At 44.7% G+C, this 20,008-nt stretch overlaps 2 long non-coding RNA genes across 3 annotated transcripts in view; one reads left to right on the top strand and one right to left on the bottom strand.

Moving 5' to 3' along the window:
- The first annotated feature begins 391 nt into the window (after positions 1-391).
- Positions 392-7,096, top strand: LOC135578412 (uncharacterized). 2 transcript variants are annotated; one of them, XR_010469956.1, is made up of 4 exons: positions 392-940; positions 1,773-1,857; positions 1,967-3,552; positions 6,606-7,096. It is a non-coding gene; the product is annotated as an uncharacterized LOC135578412 (long non-coding RNA). The 2 variants fall into 2 exon arrangements; XR_010469955.1 differs by having other exon boundaries at positions 1,967-7,096.
- Positions 7,097-13,205: 6,109 nt separating this feature from the next.
- The window catches only part of LOC135578413 (uncharacterized), a 49,667-nt gene continuing 42,864 nt past the window's right edge, over positions 13,206-20,008 (bottom strand). The window contains exon 4 of the long non-coding RNA XR_010469958.1: positions 13,206-14,014. This is a non-coding gene — a long non-coding RNA (uncharacterized LOC135578413). The remainder of the gene's footprint in view (positions 14,015-20,008) is intronic.

Raw genomic sequence — 20,008 nt, 5'->3', positions numbered from 1 at the left:
AAAAAAATAGAATTTTTTACTTTATCCTTATGTGCTAGATTGTTTCTTCTATTAGTTTCTGATATCTTCACTGTTTTACCAGCAGAACTTAACAACAAATAATGATAGAAAAATTCCACCTGGATTCTCCATGTACAAAACCACCATTTTTGACCTGTGTTCACCCTTTCCAGAAGCTCTGAGTTTCTATTTTTATTATTAATTCTAATATTTCACTTCAAAATAGGTTCCATGAAGCATCAGTTGTAAAAGTGAGAAGCTCACTGAGGAAACATTTTGCCTAGTAGTAAAATGTGTATAAATTGCACTCTGACATTTGAGAGGGCTGTCCTCTGACTGGACCTGACTGGTACTGTGGTGCTACGGGCACCACTGCTCCCATGACCCTGCTGCCATGAAATGGCCTGTGCTCTGCTCTGGGAAGACCACAAGAGACAATCAATAGCTCAGGCTCTACTTTCTCATTTAACAGTGGCCTTTTGTTCTAAAAGACTAACAAGGCATGTTCTTAGCTCAGGGAGTCAGAAAAAACAACTTAATTTCTGGCATTGAACTTCTCTGATCCAAAAGAGATGATGTATTTTTGCTTCACTGTTCCTTCACCCGCAAAATAGGGGCAGCGTCACAGGAGCATAAGGCCCTTGAAATGTTTATGTCATAATGATGCAAAGGTGTTTTTTATATTTAGAAGTACCTCCTCTTCTTCTACGGATGGATGAAATTCAAGACTCTTCAGACATGCATTTGCAGTGCTGCAAATGGAGGAGAGACTCTTTCCCCGATGGAATCTTTGGAAGATGTCTTTGGCTGGTGCCTCCTGGGAAGGTGTTAACGTCTCTCTGTGAAACATTGGCAGTGTGGGACCTTTCAGAAGACCATCATCTGCGCAGGAACCTCATTCACTAGCTGTTGGGCCTGGTTCTCTGGTGTCTTACATCAGGTATGACTTTTTACTCACTGTGCAAGTACGTCTTAAGATACTAGTGGTAAGGGGTGACAGGCAAGGCAAATAAGGCACTAGAGAATGAGAACTGCTGAGATCTTGGGCTGGTTTTATGGCTGCACCCCTGGCAGTCGAATTGTGTTTCTACAGCTACTATATAGTCAGAAGCACTTGGGAGTGTTTCCAAGTATGTAGTAGCTGGAAACAAGGAGTAAAACCTTTCCAGCAGCCAGAAGCCATTGATTTCAGTCAAAGAATTTCTTCCTAAAATGCACAGCCTGCTAGAGAAGATTTCCAGAAGTCGTTAAAGGTGTCCTAGAGGATACCAGAAGTGAAGTGTGAATTAAGACTAACATGGGTTATTGCAGCAGGTGAGATAAAACACAGATTCCCTCTGGCTGAAGTAATGATAAGCCTATCTTCTAGGAAAATGATTATGTGTATATCTTGCAGGTGCTTGCTTTAACTGAATAAAAGCTTAGAAACGAATTTATTTGGTGTTCTGAAGATACTTGAAAGCAATAACATCTAGGTGGTGTAAAATGTCTAATGAAAATCCCCAGCTCATGCTCAAGAAAGTCTTTGAAGTAAGAATAGTAGCATTTTGTGATTCTGGAGGTGTATAAATTAGTATAAATAGACATCTTGTAGAAGCACAGAGACAGGATGAGGATATATTTTTGGAAAGTATATTTAATATAATATAATAATATATCACACTACACAAACAAATCCTCTCTTTACCATGTGCTATAAAAATTGTTCTTTGATGCCTTCTGAAGCAAGAGACAGTCATTTGACTCACTACCTTTCTTGTTCTGCTAAACAGGGAGATGTCTAACTGCCTCACAGAGAAGTCATTGCTCCTGCCGTTAATGAAAAAGGATTCATGATCATTTCCAGACCAGGAGGAGGCCAGTAGTTTTGATCATCTGTTTCCCTTACTTATGTACTAAATAATTTGGTTTAAAAATAGTGAAGAGTCTCTTGTTGCTGTTTTAGTTTGGATTTTGTCTCTTGTAGGAAGATGGCCAGCTACTGTGAGTGCAGGACACCTCCAGCTGTTGCACCTCTGAAGCCAGGGAGTTTTTTTCATTTTCTTTATTTATACACCCTACCACCCTGCTCTCCTGCACAGATGAAAAAGGAAAGTGTTGCATTTGGGGTGGGGTGGGGAGGGGGGATACCCCCAATCCTCACCTCAGGAATCAAATTGCAGATGCTCAGCATGGCAAAGTGCTGGTGGTGTGAGGAGTGGAAAACAAGGGGAGAGATTCTCCTCCAGCTTCCTCACGTTCTGTCCCTCCTTCTCCTCACGCCCCGTCCTCTCTCTGTGTCTCATGTCCTCACCGCAGCATGGTTTGTCTGAAGGAAGCTGAGTCAGCGAGGCACTGAAATTGGGGTTTTATCTCCCATCAAGGCTGCCTGAAAGAGGATGCTGCTTGACTAGTGGTCCTGCAGGAAACTTTCTTTGTGGCAGCTGCTGGTTTTAATGAAGCAAGTCGGTACATTGCTTTGATGGCATCTGCTTCTTTTTTGCTCGGTGTGCAAAAGCTCAACCCTGAGTAGCAGACATCCTCTGGATACAGGCAAGCATAAATTAAGGTCTCTGCCTAATCACAGACTATGAACCTCAGCATTCTTCTGGTATTTTTTTTCAGTTTATAATTGATAGTATAGCGGTGGTGTGCTGCTTCTGAGACAGCCCAGCTTGCAAAAACACATTTCTCCATATTCCTTCCCTTTCCACCAACTGTGCCTTCAGGGAGACTCTCTGGGAGGCTGCTGGGGCACTGAGGCCATGTCAGGCCTGGGGGTGAACACAGAGGCTGAGCCAACCGCGATTTCTGAACTGGGATCTGCAGCCCTCCTTGAGAACCGAGAGACAGTGGAGTCTGACAGGTAGTGTTTGTGCCCATGTGACCCAAGGGAATCAGCTGGGGCAGGGACATATACAGCATCATTTGCACGAGGGACTAAAGCTACAAAGCTTGTGAAAAAATTAAAGTCTCAGTTCTGCTTTTTATCAGAAGGTTTCTCACAAGATGAATCTGATGTGTAGACAGAGTAGTGAGCTGATATATAGCTGGGCATGAGGCACAGCAGATGTGTCCATGACACACCACTGAAATCAAACACAGTCCTCACTGTGTATCTCTCACTTTTGCTTCCATGTCCATGCTTTACTCCATGGACTGTAACTCATCATTTAGTTTCCTAGTGCCTGTTTCTTTCCTTTCTTATTTTTTTTAGACTGACTCTGTCTTCTCTGTGGACTTTCTTTCTGTTCTTGTACTTCTTCTGAGCCTTTCAGTTCTAAACAATCTTTCACTCTCTTTCCATCTTCCCTTTCTCTCCCTCTATTCCCCCTCCACTTTATCTCATCTGACTACTCCCATCAAGATATTTTTTTAAAGTAAGTTTAAAATTAACTGGTTCAAAAATCTCTTCCCTCCTAGACCTCCTTGACCCCATCATTGTGTTTGACCCACCCTGGAAGACAGGCCATCTGCGAGTGCCCCAGTTGCCTGCTCTCTTGTCTCTTGTAACCGTCCTCATATGAGAAATGCACTCTCATCACTTACTCCAGTCAATGTTCTTCACAACTGGTCAGTCTCTGCCCCCTTCCCTGATAAACCAGTCGAACCCTTTTTGATGGTTCTTGGTCCACACCTGCAGTTTCAGTGGGAACATATATGCCCTTCTGTCTCTTGTAATTACTGGATACATGTAGTCTTTGTTCTGCCACCCTCACGTATGTCTCATGAGCAGCAATTATACCATTGTTTTAAAATCCCCAGTCAGTTTGTGAGGTGCAGCTTCAGACATGCCATGTCTTAAACATCAGCTTCACCACAAGTATGTAGTGCAAGACAGAGGCGGTAACCCAGCTGCTCTGTATCGGCTATGCATACTCATTCCTCCATGCAGTCACCATTGCCTTGTTTCCACCTTGTCCCAACCTCCTCCTGGCCTTCTCAGAGCTCCAATAGGCTCTCAGCTGTTCCCATTTTTGGTTTCACTGTCCCCATAAGCCCACAAGAACCACAGAGTTGCAGGGTTCAAAGGCAGACTGGTCTCGGGGGCAGGAGAGGAGCAAGGCAGAGGCACTAGACTTTTCTGAATCCACTGACATTTGTCAAGTGACTTGCAATGTATTTCCTTCCAAGTACTTGTCCAGTCTCCTCTTGAACTGATGAAAATGATTTTTGTCCTTTGTGTTCTTCTGCAAGGAGTTCCACAGCTCTGCAGCACTGCAGTTGTGTCTTCCTAATACCAAAGCCTTGCTCCTCAATAGGAAATTATCAGCTCCAGGACCAAAATCTGATGTGTGAAACTAGGACTGGTTTTCATGGTGTTCTATTGCTTTATCTTTAGCTATGCTAAATTTCACCTGACATTTCATACAGTCTCATAAGATGCTTCCGCAATTTGTCACAACCTGCCCTTATTACTTTAAAGAACTTTGTATCATATGTGACCTTTGTCTCTCACTGCTCATGCCCTTTTCCATGTTATTTATGGGTATTTTTAACAGAACAGACCTCAGTGCAGATCCCTGAAATTTCCACAGGTAACTTCCTTCTATTGAGTGCAATCACTATTCCTTTTGTGTTCTGTTTCTTACCTTTCAGCTGTTTCTCTGTGCCAGGACTTCCTCCTCCCCCTGCCTCCTTAGTTTCCCTAAAAGTCTGTGGGGAGAGACTTTACTAGATTAACTTTCATCAACATGTTTGTTAGTCCTTTCAAGAACTATGAGAGATTGGAGAGGCAGGATTTCCAGAAGCCATGTTGACTTTTACCGAGTACATTATATCTATTCAGATCATACTTCTTTAAGGTGTCCACTAGTTTGATCTTTTATTATAAATTTTATTATTTTGGCTGGTACAGACCTCACGCTCTCAGATCTCTAGATCCTCAGATCCTCCTAGTACCTTTCTTAACCTTGGTGGCACATTTGCTTCCTGACCAAGGAAGTGTTCAGTGAGATGGACACTATCTCAGTAATTGTATCTGGCCATCCTTAGGTTGTCTTGAATCTCTTGCCATCTGCTCCTGTCAGTCTGGTGACCACCCATTCCATTGATTTGTGCCATGACTTCTTCAATGCAATCCCCCAAGATTTTGGAGACATTCTGGCCAAGTCCTCTCTCAAGAAGGTTCCCATGTGGCAATCTCCCAGTTTCTGCTACAAGAGAAGGAGGAGGGTAGGCACTGAACTCTACTCTTTAGTGACCAATGACAGAACCTGAGGGAATGGCAGGAAGATGTGCCAGGGGAGGTTTAGGCTGGACGTTAGGAAAAGGTTCTTCACCCAGAGAGTAGTGGAGCACTGGAACGGGCTCCCCATGGAGGTGTCACGGCTCCAAGCCCAACAGTGTACAAGAAGAGACTGGACAAAGCCCTCACCCAAACACACGGTGTGAACTGTGGGGTTTGTCCTATGCAGGGACAGGAGTTGGACTCGATGATCCTTGTGGGTCCCTTCCAACTTAGGACATTCTATGATTCTAATGCACCTTGTTTCTCTGCAGTGGTCTTGTCCTCCCTGAGCACTGCTTTTAGACCCTGGACTTCAGCTGGCTCCACAGACTTCTGCAAAACTTTTTGATCCTGATGCACTGAAGCAGAGTTTAGAAGCAGCTTTAATTCCTTTTATGCTGTTGCCCCTTAAACTGTTTTGTTGTCTAAGTATATTTTTACATTTAATCCACTGGAGTCTATTATCACCATTTGAATAAGCTTCTTGAATGACAGGGCACTGTTACTTAAGTAAGGATGCTGGATCTAAGTGTGTGATGGTGAAAACACGGAGGGCTGTTTCCATTTCAAGATCTTGAACAGACTTTGTGCATCGCTCTGTCCTGAGGACAGGGCTAGATGTCCTCTGTGGAGTCACTAACCTGCTATTGCCCAAAAACTAACCTGTGCTTCTTGTCTACATGTGGGAAACAGCCAGTGCACATGAGAGTGACTGAATTTATTCAGTACAATCACTCTCCTGCTCTTGCTTCATCTCTGATTTCTCTCAACATACTGCAGTCAGTGCTACCGTCCCTGTAAGACAAACAGTAATACAGACTGAATGCCACATGATCCCTTTTTAGGCTTGGAAAATACAGGTTTAATTGTGCTTAAATATCTGTAGTCTTGAGCATGGTTTCTGAGAACAATGGGTTTGGTACCAGGGTGCCAGATATTAACCTCTATTTATTCCAATTAAATTGATAGTCTAGTTTTCAGTCTTATTTTCTGTAAATGTTCTCACTAGAAGAGCAATCAAGGGACACATTTGTAATACATCCTTGCCACTGTTTTTCTCTTGGATCAGTAGGGTTCATCGACATAAAAATATTTCAGTTCTGTTTCCTGGTCAGACACGCCTTGAAAATTATATACTTTCAACATAAAGCATAATTGTGTATGCGAAACGAGTGCTCATTTTCCTTTATAACATGCTCCTCACAGCCTGTGGTCTGCTGTCATCCTTACCCTTTCCCCTACTCCTTTACAACTGTTTCAAGAAAGAAATAACCTCAGAAGTCTGGAAGTGTAACATTTAACTGCCTGTGCAGTTTCTAACACAGCCCCTGTCCGTATTTCAGCTGAGATGCTGTAGCATCCACCACTTGAGCACTTAATGTCCATATTTTCACAGACATCCCGGGCAGAAGAGCATCCTGGCCTCCCCGTCTGCCCTGTAGCACACAGGGTCCATCTGACAGAGCAAGTCCTACCGAGCTGGGTATGGGGGGGTACCACACCACCCTTCAGAAATTAAAACCAAAAGGAACATTAGAAAGAAACTGAAGGACCGAGCATCAAGCAAGCACCTCCTCTTCCATCATCTCCTCCTGTTGTCGCTGTAATCCCCAATACAAGCTGGCTGGATATGCAGAGAGCCTTTCACAAGATTATCTGTATCAGTGCAGGCTTTGAAGTACAGGCTGCTGGCATCTCATTACAGACAGAGATCAAAACCCTGAGATTAACATGGTCCTGGGCCTGCTGGACTTCATTCACACATCACAGAAGTGCTAAGCTATCAAAGAGCAGGGCAGTGCTTGTGTGTTACGTTCTCAGCCATAAATCTGGCAGCACACACCCACTGCCATTTATTTTTTTAAATAAATGTGTCCTTTCGGTCTATGAGGTGCCTTTTTCTTTTTTTTTTTTTTTTTTTCTGCATGGGGATGAATGCAGTTTAGGAAGGAAGTTGAAATAGTCCAAGCTGAAAGATAAATTGAAGTACTATCCTTGGAATACTTGGTCTGGATGCTGACTGTATCTTTTTCTGGGGGTAAAGCAAACAGGAAGCCATTTTAACCACAGACTTGCCTGCTGACGGGAAATCCCAGGGTGTAAAGGGCCATCCTGGTGCCAGCCATCTTCTGCTCTCTGCTGGCACTGGCGGCTCTGCAGGAAGCACGCCAGCCAGCAGTGGCAGGGCCTATGGAAACTGGTTTAAATTAAGTTTACAGCCAGCATGTCCCCTTCAGCCCATCCCACCCCAGGCCATTAAGTCCCCCAGGCAGCAGATGTTGGAGGTACAGATGGTTTTGCTTCCACCTCAAAATGAGCTAAAGATTGGAGCTGACTATGAAGCTTTTCTATCTCACGTCCCGCAGCTGCATTTAGGACACTGTTGTGCTGAGGGTACCAAAGCTCGAAGGCTCAGCTACACCAGCTCTCCCCAGAACTACAGCAGCAGCTGGGAGTTCACAGTGGCCAGAAACTCAGGCATTTACCCTGCTTCTGGGCTGGCTTTTGCAGACCGGATTTAGCCTTCTGCTGCCATCACCAAGTCGCAAGCTTAAAATGAGCTATGAAATGCAACATCAGGGTTCAGAGGTGGTTTTATTCGTGAAATCTACTTACATACTCCCAAGTACTGGGAGAGATGGATGCTTGCCTGGATGGAAATTTTCCAGCGAGATCCACAAGTGCTCCTAGCTGAAGGACTGGTGAACAGGCTCTGAGGAGATCACACTGGGAAGGTTGTTTGAATTCTAAGTTACAGTCACCCACATGCCTAGCAAGCACATTAATGTCACGTGCAAAATTTTACCACCCAAGAAAGAGCTCAGATGGTCAGGTGTTCTGAAACTAGTCAGAAAAAAAAGACAATAAGCTCTACGCACTATGCCACCATGATGCTACACAGTCTTGAAGATATCCAGGAACTGGTGGAGACACATTAGCCTCTAGCTTGCAGCTGGGCTGTATCCAGCTGTTCTGTGCATGTGAGAAAGGCCTGCAAGCACCCTACAGACATGCCTAGTCAGATGCATCTTTCCCCAGGCACCTCTGACCTTGTTCCCTTGTCCTTTAATCATCTGACATAGAGGATGTTGTTTTAAAAGACTTTATACCTGCATCTTAACAGAATTTTGGTTAAAGGACCACAGATATACCAAAAAAAATCAAACAAATTCTCCTGTCTCCTTCTCTCCTTAATATGGGAAAGAAGCAGTCATTAATCATCTCCCTGCTTCCTGATGGCTGAAGAAAATAAAACCCCAAGACATCACTTTCTACACAGATCAGAAAGTCACAGTGGTTTCCTTTCCATCTTGTAGATATTTCAATGACATTTTGAAGGAAGGTGTAGTACACCTAGTCATACAAGATATTATGATTTTCTTGCATTTTTTACCAGCCTCCTGATAGTATATCTAGAGGGACTGTGCAGGAGAGAGTACAGAGCTGTATGCTGTTGTCTTACATAACTTTCTTACATTTTTGTTCCAATTACACCGTAATTGCTGGCATCACAACATTAGTTTCTGCTGTTGTGGAGAGTGGGCAAAAGAAGCAATGGGAAGCAGAAATGCTGGAAACTGCTTCCTGCTGGGAAAGGGCCAAAGAATGCACGAAAGAGAAAAGCAGTGGAAAGAAGGAAAAGATGAAAGAAAACATTGTTTGTAGACATTTAAGTATTACTTAACAGAAAATTCTTTGCAGCAATCTGGAAGGTTCCCCCAAAAATATTTTTATCCCTTTTTATTGTTTGAATTTGGTAAAGATGCAGACTGACCTCTCTTTTGACCAGAGGACCCTGCACAACCTGGTCCCATCCCACCATGGCACCTCAGATCTTCAGAGGATTTGCTCCCATAACCTTCCAGGAAGGGACAAACGTATTATTTGCAGTTTCCCAGGTGGGAGAATGAAGCACAGCAGTGGGAAGAGGCTTATCTTCATGGGCAACTATATGGCATAAATACAGGACTGTAACTACCTGAAAGGAGGTTGTAGCAAGGAGGGTGTTGGTCTTTTTTGCCAAGCAATAAGTGATAGGACAAGAGGGAATGTCCTCAAGTTGCATCAGAGGAGGCTTAGATTGGCTATTAGGAATTTTTTTTTCATGGAAAGGGTTGTGAAGCATTGGAACAGGCTGCCCAGGGAAGTGGCTGAGCCACCATCCCTGGGGATGTTGTAGATGAGGTTCTTGGGGACATCGTTTAGCGGGGGACTTGGCAGTGCCAGGTTAACAGTTGGACTTGACCTTAAAGGTCTTTTCCAACCAAAACGATTCTATGATTATGTTCCCCATGTAGGCTCTTATGCTCCAGGGTAAGAGCACACAGATGAGGAGGGTTAGCAACATAGCTACAGCATTAACGGTATCCTAAAGACTTACTAGGGAGCCTATGGGGCAGAAGTTTTCAACAGCCCAGGGTAGTCCTCTATCTACTGGAGGCCAGTTCTGTTCAAAACCTGAATGTGTTTCATGCTATGTAGAGATACCTGAGATAGTTTTCCATTCTAGGGCTCATTTCCTGTACCATAGCCACAGACTTAGCCTTGGGACATGCTCTCTAAAGGCAGAACACAAATGTTTTTATTCCCTCCTAGCTCTGCTCTATTAAAGGGGAGATTGACATCACCCAGACTCAGAGCAGATATGCTTGCTTTGATGGGAACCATGAAGCTTTAAAGTAGAGCTGATATTTTAAAGTGGAACAAGAGCTAGAAAACTCTAAAGACGTCAATATCCAATGTCATTCAGTTCCAGGACAGAGGATAAAGCAGGGGTGGGCAGGCAGATCCTTAGGTTTGCAGCTCTGCCACATCCAGTGCTGCTCGCAGCAATGACAAACATCCTCTTACAAGTCCTGATGAGGGAAAGCCAAGCCGAGCCGAGTGCACTTTCAGTATGCAATTAGGATAAATATACTCTGTGCTAAACTGCCCAAAGTTAGAAACAAAGAGCTTGTGAAGGTCCTAATTGTTTCAGAGGGAATACATGTCACAGAGAGAAAGACAAAGGGGAGCCATGTCCAAGAAGACATGAGACAGAGGCCAAACCAGCAATTGCCTGAATCCAAAACAGCCCCAGAGGCTGCCTCTGAAGGCCTGCCAGTGGAGTCAGCAGCGGAATTGGCCAGGGACTCAGCCTAAATCCAGCCACAAACCTTGCTGCTCGTTGCAAACGATACATCTCAGTTGGCATTGTGAACCTGCCACACTTACTGTGTGACTGGCCACAATTACTGACTTCATTGCTGAAGTCCGGTAGATGAAAGAACCAGCATCAAGCATATCACCAGAAATACCACATTTAAGATGAGTCTTTATTATTGCAAGATTTCTTAGGAATAAAAATGTTTGCTTAGAGCTTTTCACTCCTAGCTTATGGTCAGCACAGTGAATGGCAGTATGCGGCAGTATAGCCAGGGCATAGTGGAGACCTTCGGACTGAGTCAATGAAGAATGGCAGCTGACTCCAGCTCTGCTCATTTCTGAGCCTGTCCTCCCATTGGAGTGCCAGCACTTACTCAGACGCTTTCTCAGTGGCCACCAGAGGAGACTCAAAATACAAACTCCTCCACCTGGAAACCCCATCCCTCCTCACAGTGTCTGTGTCCGTGCTTTCTTGCTGCTGTCAAGCAACACCTTGATCAAAGAGCCTCTTGTGGGCCAGTGCAAAGCCTGTGCAGGCAGTGATGTGCAGGCAGCGCAGCAAGTGGGGAAAGCTCACGCTGCCTTTGATCCTTTCTGCTTGTGTTCGCTGTGATTCGAGGCTGCGCACACTGCAGGTTTCCTGAAGTGCCCTCTGGCTCCACGGTGCTGGGTCAGGTCTATTGTCCTTGGGCTTTCAACATGCACCAAGTGTTCACAGCCAAGATCCTGACAGCTTTCTGTGCCAGGGCCTTTTATATGATGCTGCAGATGAGTCTTTTGTCCCTAACTCAGACTTTCAGACTCCTCTGGATCTAAAGTTTCAAAATCGTCTCTCAGACCAGCTCACCACACTTACTCCCCCTCTGGATAAACAAGGTTTATTTAACTTGGAAAAGGGACAATAGTTTTCTTTTTAATTATGAAAGATGCACTGTACAGAGTACCCCTCCTAAGACTGTGCAAAACTACTTTTAGCAATGTTAACAATGAAGTTACAGTGCTCCAATCTGAGCAGGAATGCAGCTTATAGCTCAGGAGCCATTTGTCTAACCTTCAAAGTGGTCGATAGTTTTCAACACTTTCCTTTGTCACTGAGACTTCCTTCATTTGTCTGTACCTCTTTCCTTTACACTAGATGCAATCTTTTACTATGTAGACATGAACATAAATATTTAGACGCAACTGGTGAAGCTTTCAGATGTTTGCTCAGGAATAAATCTTTCTATGAGTCCTTGGTTCAAGATGGAGGCAGGAAGTAATTGCCCATGAAATTCCCTGTGGATTGGCAAGAGGAAGGGATACTTCATGGCTGTTGAAGGATGGCTTGGGGTAAGCGGGTTGCAGGATGCAAAGCTGCTGCTGAAGAGCGAAACTGTTGGTGAAACATTTTGAAAGATTTTGTTTTGTTTCTCAACAGATTGAGAGCATCTGAAAAGGAGAAATATTGAAAAGGCTGTGTTCATGTGTTGAGGCTTTCTTCCTGTATCACGCTAGACACAAAGGGAAATAAATTTATGTCTCCATATCAGGAGTACTATGTAGGGGTAACAGTTCAGCAACTGTTGTGGCTCTCCTTTCACTTAGTAGAGTTTGGACCAATGCAAAAGTAAAGTGGGAGGAAAGCCACAACAAGCTCCTTAAAGGCCTTGGACCAGACACATGAACAGCAGCTCTGGCTTGGTCACGTTACTACAGCTGACCAAGTTGCCGTATCAGCTGAGGCAGAGATTGTCTATGGGTATATGCAGGTTAGGCCGTGACAAATACAAAGTAATCTGATTTTCTCAAACTTTCTTTCACTTAGGCTATGTGTAATTGCATTACTTGGCATTTTGAGAGTGCCTACAGCTCAGCTGATGCTCAGCAACTGAAGTCTCAGGAACCTGACCTTGCTGCTGGCCTTTCAAACTTTCAGCTGCATCCCGTTTTCAAAAGTGACTGAGTCTCTTGTTCAGTGGCATAACTTGCTTGCTCAGCTTGCCTACATTTCAATGGGATTCCATTAGAGACATTTTTTTCCTTTCAGGTTTTCTAAATTGTGAGGAGTAAGTACATTGAAATGATAGAACATCTGCTTTGATGCTTATCGTCAGTCTGATTTCCAGGCATCAGATGCTCATGCTTCCAGAGTCAGCTGGAAAAATCAGAAAGATTTTTTAAAAAAATGGCTCTGAAAGACGTTGAATTTGAAACTGTAGCACGAAGGAAAAGTTGCACATCTGTGTATTTTTGTTGACTCTTCCCATTTTCCAACACTAACAGTTCTGTTAAGGAAACAGAACATCATTTCACAAAGTATTACAATTCCAGTTTCACTTTCCAGTGGTATTTTCATCCAACAGAATAGGAGGAATGGCTTCCATCCACGGCTGCGAGTCATTCCTTTAGCAACTGAAACTGCAGTCCTTCACCCAAATCTCTTATGTTAGGCCCTCTGGATATGTTCCCTCTACCTGTCCTCTGCAAGTGAGAATCTGCTAATCTGCTTTGCAACAGCCAAGAGGCTCAATAGCCTTCTGAAACCAGCAGAGTTGCCCATGAAGTGCCCCTATTTGGGGATCAGACCCACTCATGACTTTGGTTTAGGAGGTTGGTGAGGCTGGGTTTGTTTGTTTGTTTGTTTGGTTGGTTGGTTGGTTTTAAACCCCTTTGTGATATTTGATATGGTAGTACCACGAGGTCAGCTCCTCCTGGATTCCTTGCCTGTGCACCAACACCTGGTAGCTGAGGACACCAAAGGTATGGCAGCTCAGCTTCAGGAAAAACAAAATTAGAAACAGCAGAAGCAGATGCCAAACAGTAGCTGCATCTGGATTTTGAGTGATCGACTCCACATGTATTTTGCTGTTACTGCACAATATCCTAAGCAAACATTTTAATCTTCCCTTGCAGCCCAGGACCTCTTCATGTCTAAAACCTTCTTTTGAGCATGGTGAGTGAAAAATATGCTAGACCACAGCTGGTAAGAAATTGGTGGTGCAGTGGTTACGTTGCCTTTTGAAGCCATCTCCTATGTAATAACCATACAGAGGCATTTCACAAAATGCGTGCCCAATGAGACAGGGAATATAAGGCAAAATGTGTAACTTAAGACACAGTGTGCCTAGATCCCAAGGACTCAACCCTTGCTATATTTAGCTTATTGAAATCAGAAGGTTTTGGTCACTCCCAGTTTCAGCAGCTACCAGACAACAAATTGACATTAGGCTATTTTCAGCTTTTAATTCCTTTCTTTTTTTTTTTTTTTTTTTTTTTTTTAATGCTACTTTTTTCTTTATGCAGATGTTTTTAATACAACATCCTGAAATGCTTACAGCTGTCAGTGTCTAATGAGGCTCTAACATGCCATTTTGTACCATCACTTTATGGCATTAAATGATACCATTCACAGAAAATGTTTTATTGCATGGTTAGCAGTATTTCTGGAATAACATAATTTCTGACTGTCAGCATTTATTGTCAATCTTTTTTATATAAAGTTTTGCATTTATGGGGAAAGATATACACATACATATGTGTATTTCATATGGTTTTATTATTACAGCTCAGTAGATCAGCCAGCAAGAAGCTCTTCTGAACTTCTGGTTATTATTGCAGTGAAAACATCTCTGTGGCTTGATAACCTGATTACACAAGTGTTTGCACAGGAGTTCTTGGTCCCTGGATGAAAAAAGTAAGGAAGAGGTGATTTGATTCAACATAAATCTACTAATAAATATAAGGGCTAGATAAAATGTGTGTGTGTACATTTACGATAATTATTTTCAAAAAAATCACATAAAAGTATTTTAGTAAACAGAATGGGTCTTTTCTTTCTTTTAATGATAATTCCAGATATACAAATAAAAGCAGTTATAAAAATCAAAGGAATAATGAAAAATAATGGAAAAGCCAGATTTTCCAAAGAGCAACATCTCTCATTTCAGCACTGCACTGAAGCAGCTCTCTGTGCACTCACCCTTTCACAGCAACCACTGCTCTGTATTTGAAAGCACAACCATTACAACTAAACTCCTCAACTGGGTGCACTAAAAGCCTGGGAACAGAGCAGATTTTGATCAAGTTTGAGAAATATAGCCCTAAATGCTGAGTGGTCCCTCTTCCATTACTAAGCAATCAGCTTTGCTGTGCAACTCTTTGCTTAGGAAGAGTTGTGCATGTTCTCAAGTGCTCCATTACAGCCCTGCTGCTGCTCTGCCCTGCAGCCAGCTTGGGTGGTGATGTGGCACCCTGGGGCTTGACAGACATGGACCCTTTCTTCTTAACATCATTGAAGTGCTCTTTCATGCTTCTCTTCTCAATGACAAGGTGCCATTGCACCATATAGAGATCATACACGTGTCCAGCTCTTCTCAGAGGAAACTCTGTTGCCGCCACCCCTTCCTCACCCTTCTCTTTTACCTCTCTGAGAACACGTACCGTGGCATCCTCTGTGTCCCCAAGGCTGTCCCTTCCTCCCCGCCCCTTCTAAGCCCCAGAGCCCCAAAAGGACAACAGCCAGTGGTCAAAGGATGCAGTGTGGTCAGCATGGGACAGCTCTCAACCAGCACGACATTATCTGGAGCTCAGCAATGCTGCTGGGCTGGCCTGGTTTTGAAGTATTGCCTAAGGTGCTGAAAAGTAGCAGATGGGCTTCTCCACATCACTGTGAATCAGAGGAAATACTAAGCAGCACTTCAGCTGTGTGGGAGAGTCTCTGGTGCTGGTGCCTGATTAGAAGCAAACTCTGGGAGCTGTAGGCAGTTACCTGTGGTGTAGCCTGGCTGGGAAACAATGACTTGCTGCCTAGAGAAAAGGCACCCAGAGAAGTCCATATCACTGTGATTATAGTGCTCTGGAGGAGTGAGCCTCAGTCCTGGCCCCAGTGGAGGTGACAGAACTATTTGCACTCAGGCAGCATCATAGGTCTCTTGAGCATCAAAAACTTTATCAGTTATTAGTTCTTGCAGCATCCCTGGCATCGCTATGAGCGGTCTGACCCAAGCACAGAGGCTGACATGGCAGGAAAAGGGGCTATTCCTGTGTTTCACTGTGTCTAGTATGGTGCTTTGCTGGCCTGTCATGTAAACCATAGGTGACCCTAGAGAATTACATTGCAAGCAAGAGTAAACAGCACAGTGTGGGAGAAGAAACAGAGCAGACATGTAAGTCTCAGCTAAAATAGTGTGTGCTGCTTGTCACAGCAGTGTAATACATCCCAGAATGTCATTTTATGGTGATCTCTTTCCTGGAGTAATAACAACTTGGGTTCGAGTAGGGACGATGGAGGTTTTGTGAAAAGGCATCGCTGCCGACATGACAGCAGACTAGTGTTTCATTACGGCACCCAACACCTGAGCCTCATCTCAGGAAGACCAGCTAACCTGGGTTCAAATATATTGATAGAAGATGCACACATACAGCCACACATACACTCACACAGTCATGGCACAATCATAGAGGCCTCAACTTGCTGGAAAAACATGTTAAAACCCAGTCAAAATAGGTGCCTCGGGGCAGAGCCATCTCTTCTGGACATTTGCAGTAGCTCAAGCAGTGGGGAGGCAACAGCTGCTTCACTTTTCCCTCGGCAGGACAGGGTAGGAGCCAAAGGCATGGTGCACTGAGTTTTCCAGTGATGCTGCAGTGAGTCTGCTCAAGGCCAATTCAGGGGATCATGTCAACATGTGGAAGGGTCATTTATTCTATGAAAATGACAGATCGAGCTGAGTGATGCATTTGACCACATAACCTATTCTTTGATGGTGAGGAGTTGCTCTCAGCCTGTACTGAGCACAAAGTTCCTGGTTCTGCGTCAGGCTTGGAAAAGGGCATGTGTGCCCGAAGGGCTTGTCCATTTTCTCCAGCACTGTTCCCTCTTTCCCAAACTTTGCCTTGACACCTCAGCTCCCACAATGCTCATGCCATATGTGGATGGTCCCCAGGGATTTACAAGTGGAAGGACATTTTCCACTGGCCCTTGGAGTGGGTCAGAGCTGGGACTGGCTCTGGCAAAGAACAGCCTTTATTAGAAAGTCTGGCTGCCTATGGCTGAGAGAGTACTGGTAGTTCATGGAGGCAGCTAAATCATGGGCGTGTTTATTGGAATTGCAAATAGCTTTATACAGACGGGTTAGCCTGGTCACTGGGAATTTGTATGGGTAATTATGGGCTCATTATTATCTTCCCTGCAGGGAAGACACATGACCCAGCTGTTTGAGGAAAAAATTGGGCGCCAGGAACTCCTGGACCCTAATCCCAGCTCTGACACTCCCTTCTCTGGCCCTGGGCAAGTGACTTAACTTTGTGCCTTGGTTTCTCTGTCTGTAAAATAAGGATAATATCTCTGAGGAGTGTTGTGAGGATTAATTAGATAATGTTCATTTAATGCTTTGAAGATATGAAATGTGAAATCTTATTATACAGCTTGGAATGCTTTCCAGGCTCTTTTGATTTCTGACCGCACGCTTTCATTAGATCACCGCCTTCCCCGCGGAGGTGGATTCACTTGGGAGCCACCCCAGCTAATTTGGGAGTTGTTTTTTTCCAATAGCTTGGAGCGGTTCCCAAACACTCTGACTCATGCCGGCTCACTGGAGAAGCTGCCTCTGACACCTGACCCTGCCTGGGGAACGCCTCGGTGTGCGCTGGCTTTCGGGAGACAAGTCAGGGAGTGGCTGGAGACATCAGGTTTAACTGTCTCTAATGAAGCCAGGGATGGATTTTGCCTTCTGATCTTCTCCAAAAGCATCTGCACTTCTGGGATTCCTGGCTGACCAGGGATGTGAGGAACAGCTCCTTTCTCACTGTTCTGCCAAAGGTACAGGTGCTTTCTAAGCATCTGTCTAGATCCTGGTTTTGTCTTGATACTGTGAAGCATGGATGCATGAGACAAGGAATTATTTATACATATATAGGGAATTAAATTACCTCCTTAGTCATTTCCTTTACACACAGTCAGCTTCCTTAGAAGAGTGGTTCCTTAGAAAAATGTAGACTTCTGCCTGCTGCGCAAAGTCACTGTGCAGGACACTGTAAGGTCAATTATTGCTTATAAAGCAATAGCCCAAGTAAGCCTTATTCCTCAAATCTACTTTTTAAAATTGTTTAGTTGTCCTGTCAGCCTTATCAGTCCGCTCCACAGTGGGAAATTGTCCCTTCCCACACTGCCCCATGCTGCAGACCTTCATTCAGCAGCACTTGGGCCATGACAGCTGAGGTGACAAAGACAGGTGAGAGTGTGTAAGGTGTCGTGGCTGCCCCAACTGCTGGGACAGGTGGCAGGAGACTTGGACCCCCTGGGCTGAAACACAACAGGCTTGAAAATGCTTCACCTCATCCAGGAGCAGTGGATGCTCTGGCACAAACATCTGGCACAAACCTCAGCCCTTCAGGAGGAAAGAAGGCCTCCCGGGGTGTAGTCTCCCCTGGCACAGAGGGTTTGTCACCCACAGGATTTTGCCTGAAGATGCTGCGAGGGTTGAAGTTCAGCTACTCAAAAGCGTGAGCTCCCTCGAGTGGAGCGAACACCCCACTGCAGCGGCCGGCGGGGCGCAGCGCCGAGTCCCCTCCCGGGGTGACATCGACACTGCTGTGTACTCGGTGGGGACAGCGAGGTCCCCGTGCACCCGTGGGATCGGCGTGGTCAGCTCAATCAAAGAACCGAAATGTTGGAAAGAATAAGCAGCATGGAAGTAGATGACGAAATGCAGTGATTGTCAGAGCTGGATCTTGCTTCCTTTGAAATCAGGACCTTCCCCAAGGCAGACAAACTGCTCAGAAACTAATCCCCACCACTGCAAAGTATAGAATAGTCACAGAATCACAGCATTTTTGCTGGATTTTGGAGTAGCCCAAATTTATTTGCTCATCCCCTACCGTGAGAGTGAGATTTTTGTTCAGAGAGAGGTCCTTTCTGCTCACTGTTTTCCTCCAAAAACATCCTGAGAAGATGTTTTGTGAGGACACAGGTCTTCAAACAGAACTTGGACTCTAAAATTTGTCTGTCATGTGCCCTCATCTCTAATGCCTGGGAAAAGAGCAATACTTTGCCACACATCTCAGCTGTCTATATTGCACCAGATGAGTAAAAGAAACCCAAAGACAAGGGTGGAGAATATCTGGACAGCAGCTTTCACTCTTCATAGCTCTTGAGTATGGGAGTGTTGTCCTAGGGTGTTGGTGGTGGAACGGAGGAGACAGGTTCTCCACTTTGGGGGTGCAGATCATCTAACACCTTATCAATCACAAACAGCATAGGCTATACCTAGGAGTTATCAAACAACTAGAAAGATCGTCATACGGTGCAGGGAGCTGCTGGTGTGACACTCTGCTTGAGTGCCTTGTCACATTCTGCGTCCAACAGATGTAAGCTGTGTCCCTGAAAAAAGGCCCTGGGAAAGAGGCAGGGAGAAGGACTCAAGTCCCACCCAGTATAATGGAATGATAGAATACCAGGTTGGAAAGGACCTCAGGGATTGCCTGGTCTGGAATAAATTTTCTGGTCAGCTGACACTGAAAAAAGTCTGTGCTGGGCATTGCTGCAGGATGATCAATGAACAGCAAAAGAGGAATCCATCCAGCAGTACTTCCAGACTGCAAAAGTATATGGCAACGTAGACATGGACCCCCCGTCAGAGGGGCTGTGATGTGATGTGATGTGATCCGATCCTGGGAGCATGGTCAATGCTCATGGGCTTTCCAGTCCCTGTCCTTTGGCTCGCCTGTGTTCAAAATGCTGATACCATTTTAGGCACATCCAGGCAGACACATGCACTGGATGCTGTAGTCAGCATCCAGGTACAGGAACAATTCGTCTGTAGAAAGCTAACCTCTTTCTTTAGCTAAGCTTTGATTATATATGCCATCTGCTAAGTCATTGAAATCTCTTGGAATGAATATATGGAAGAATTATTATAATTGAATCTAAGTACTGCTCAAATTAATGTAAATATGACGCATCAGCCTAATAATTAAAGTTGTCAGGTATGGGTTTTATTCAGAGCTTGAATTAGGTTCATGCTTGAACTTGTTGATTTGCCTTGAAGCTTGTAAGGCTGAGCTCAAAAGGCAAAGTGTTGTGGGAATGCTGAAAACAACTCAATGGGGTAAAGGGCTCTTCTGCTCTACTCTGGGGACCTTCTCTCATACCATCTGCAGCACCCCTCACTGGGTACTTTGCATTATATGCAGTAGCCCCTTTATTTCATTTATGGAGATGTTTCACAATGTATGTGTGGCAACTGCAGCCCCCAAAGGTCTGGGCCTCACTGGAGGACACTGGCAGAGCTCCATGTCTCAGCCTGGTCAGCTGTGGGGGCTGGACCAGGCTAGGTCTGCCCAGGGCTGTTTGGGTACCTCCCCAGGGCTCCCACCTCCAGCCAGCAGCACTAGCAGAGTTTATTCACTTGGGAACCACCGTCTCACCAGCTGGGAGCCACTAGGCTGGGCTCATGTAACCATGAATTTTGGCTTGAATGACCCCTGGAAGCAGCCTGGTCAAACTTGCTCCACTATGCCCAGCCTCAGAACAGGCTGCCTGAAAAAGCACCATGTAGAAAACAAAATGAAGTGTTCCTATGGATGTACCAGCTCAGCATCTGGCTCCAAGTTCTTTTCTTTTCAAAGCGTGGCTATGAAACAGAGGCTTAGGTTCAGATTTGAAAGTTGAGAAAA

This window comes from Columba livia, chromosome 2, assembly GCF_036013475.1.
Source record: "Columba livia isolate bColLiv1 breed racing homer chromosome 2, bColLiv1.pat.W.v2, whole genome shotgun sequence".
Lineage (NCBI taxonomy): Eukaryota > Metazoa > Chordata > Aves > Columbiformes > Columbidae > Columba > Columba livia.
Note: the sequence above shows the minus strand (reverse complement) of the source record. Positions and strands in the feature narration are given on the sequence as shown.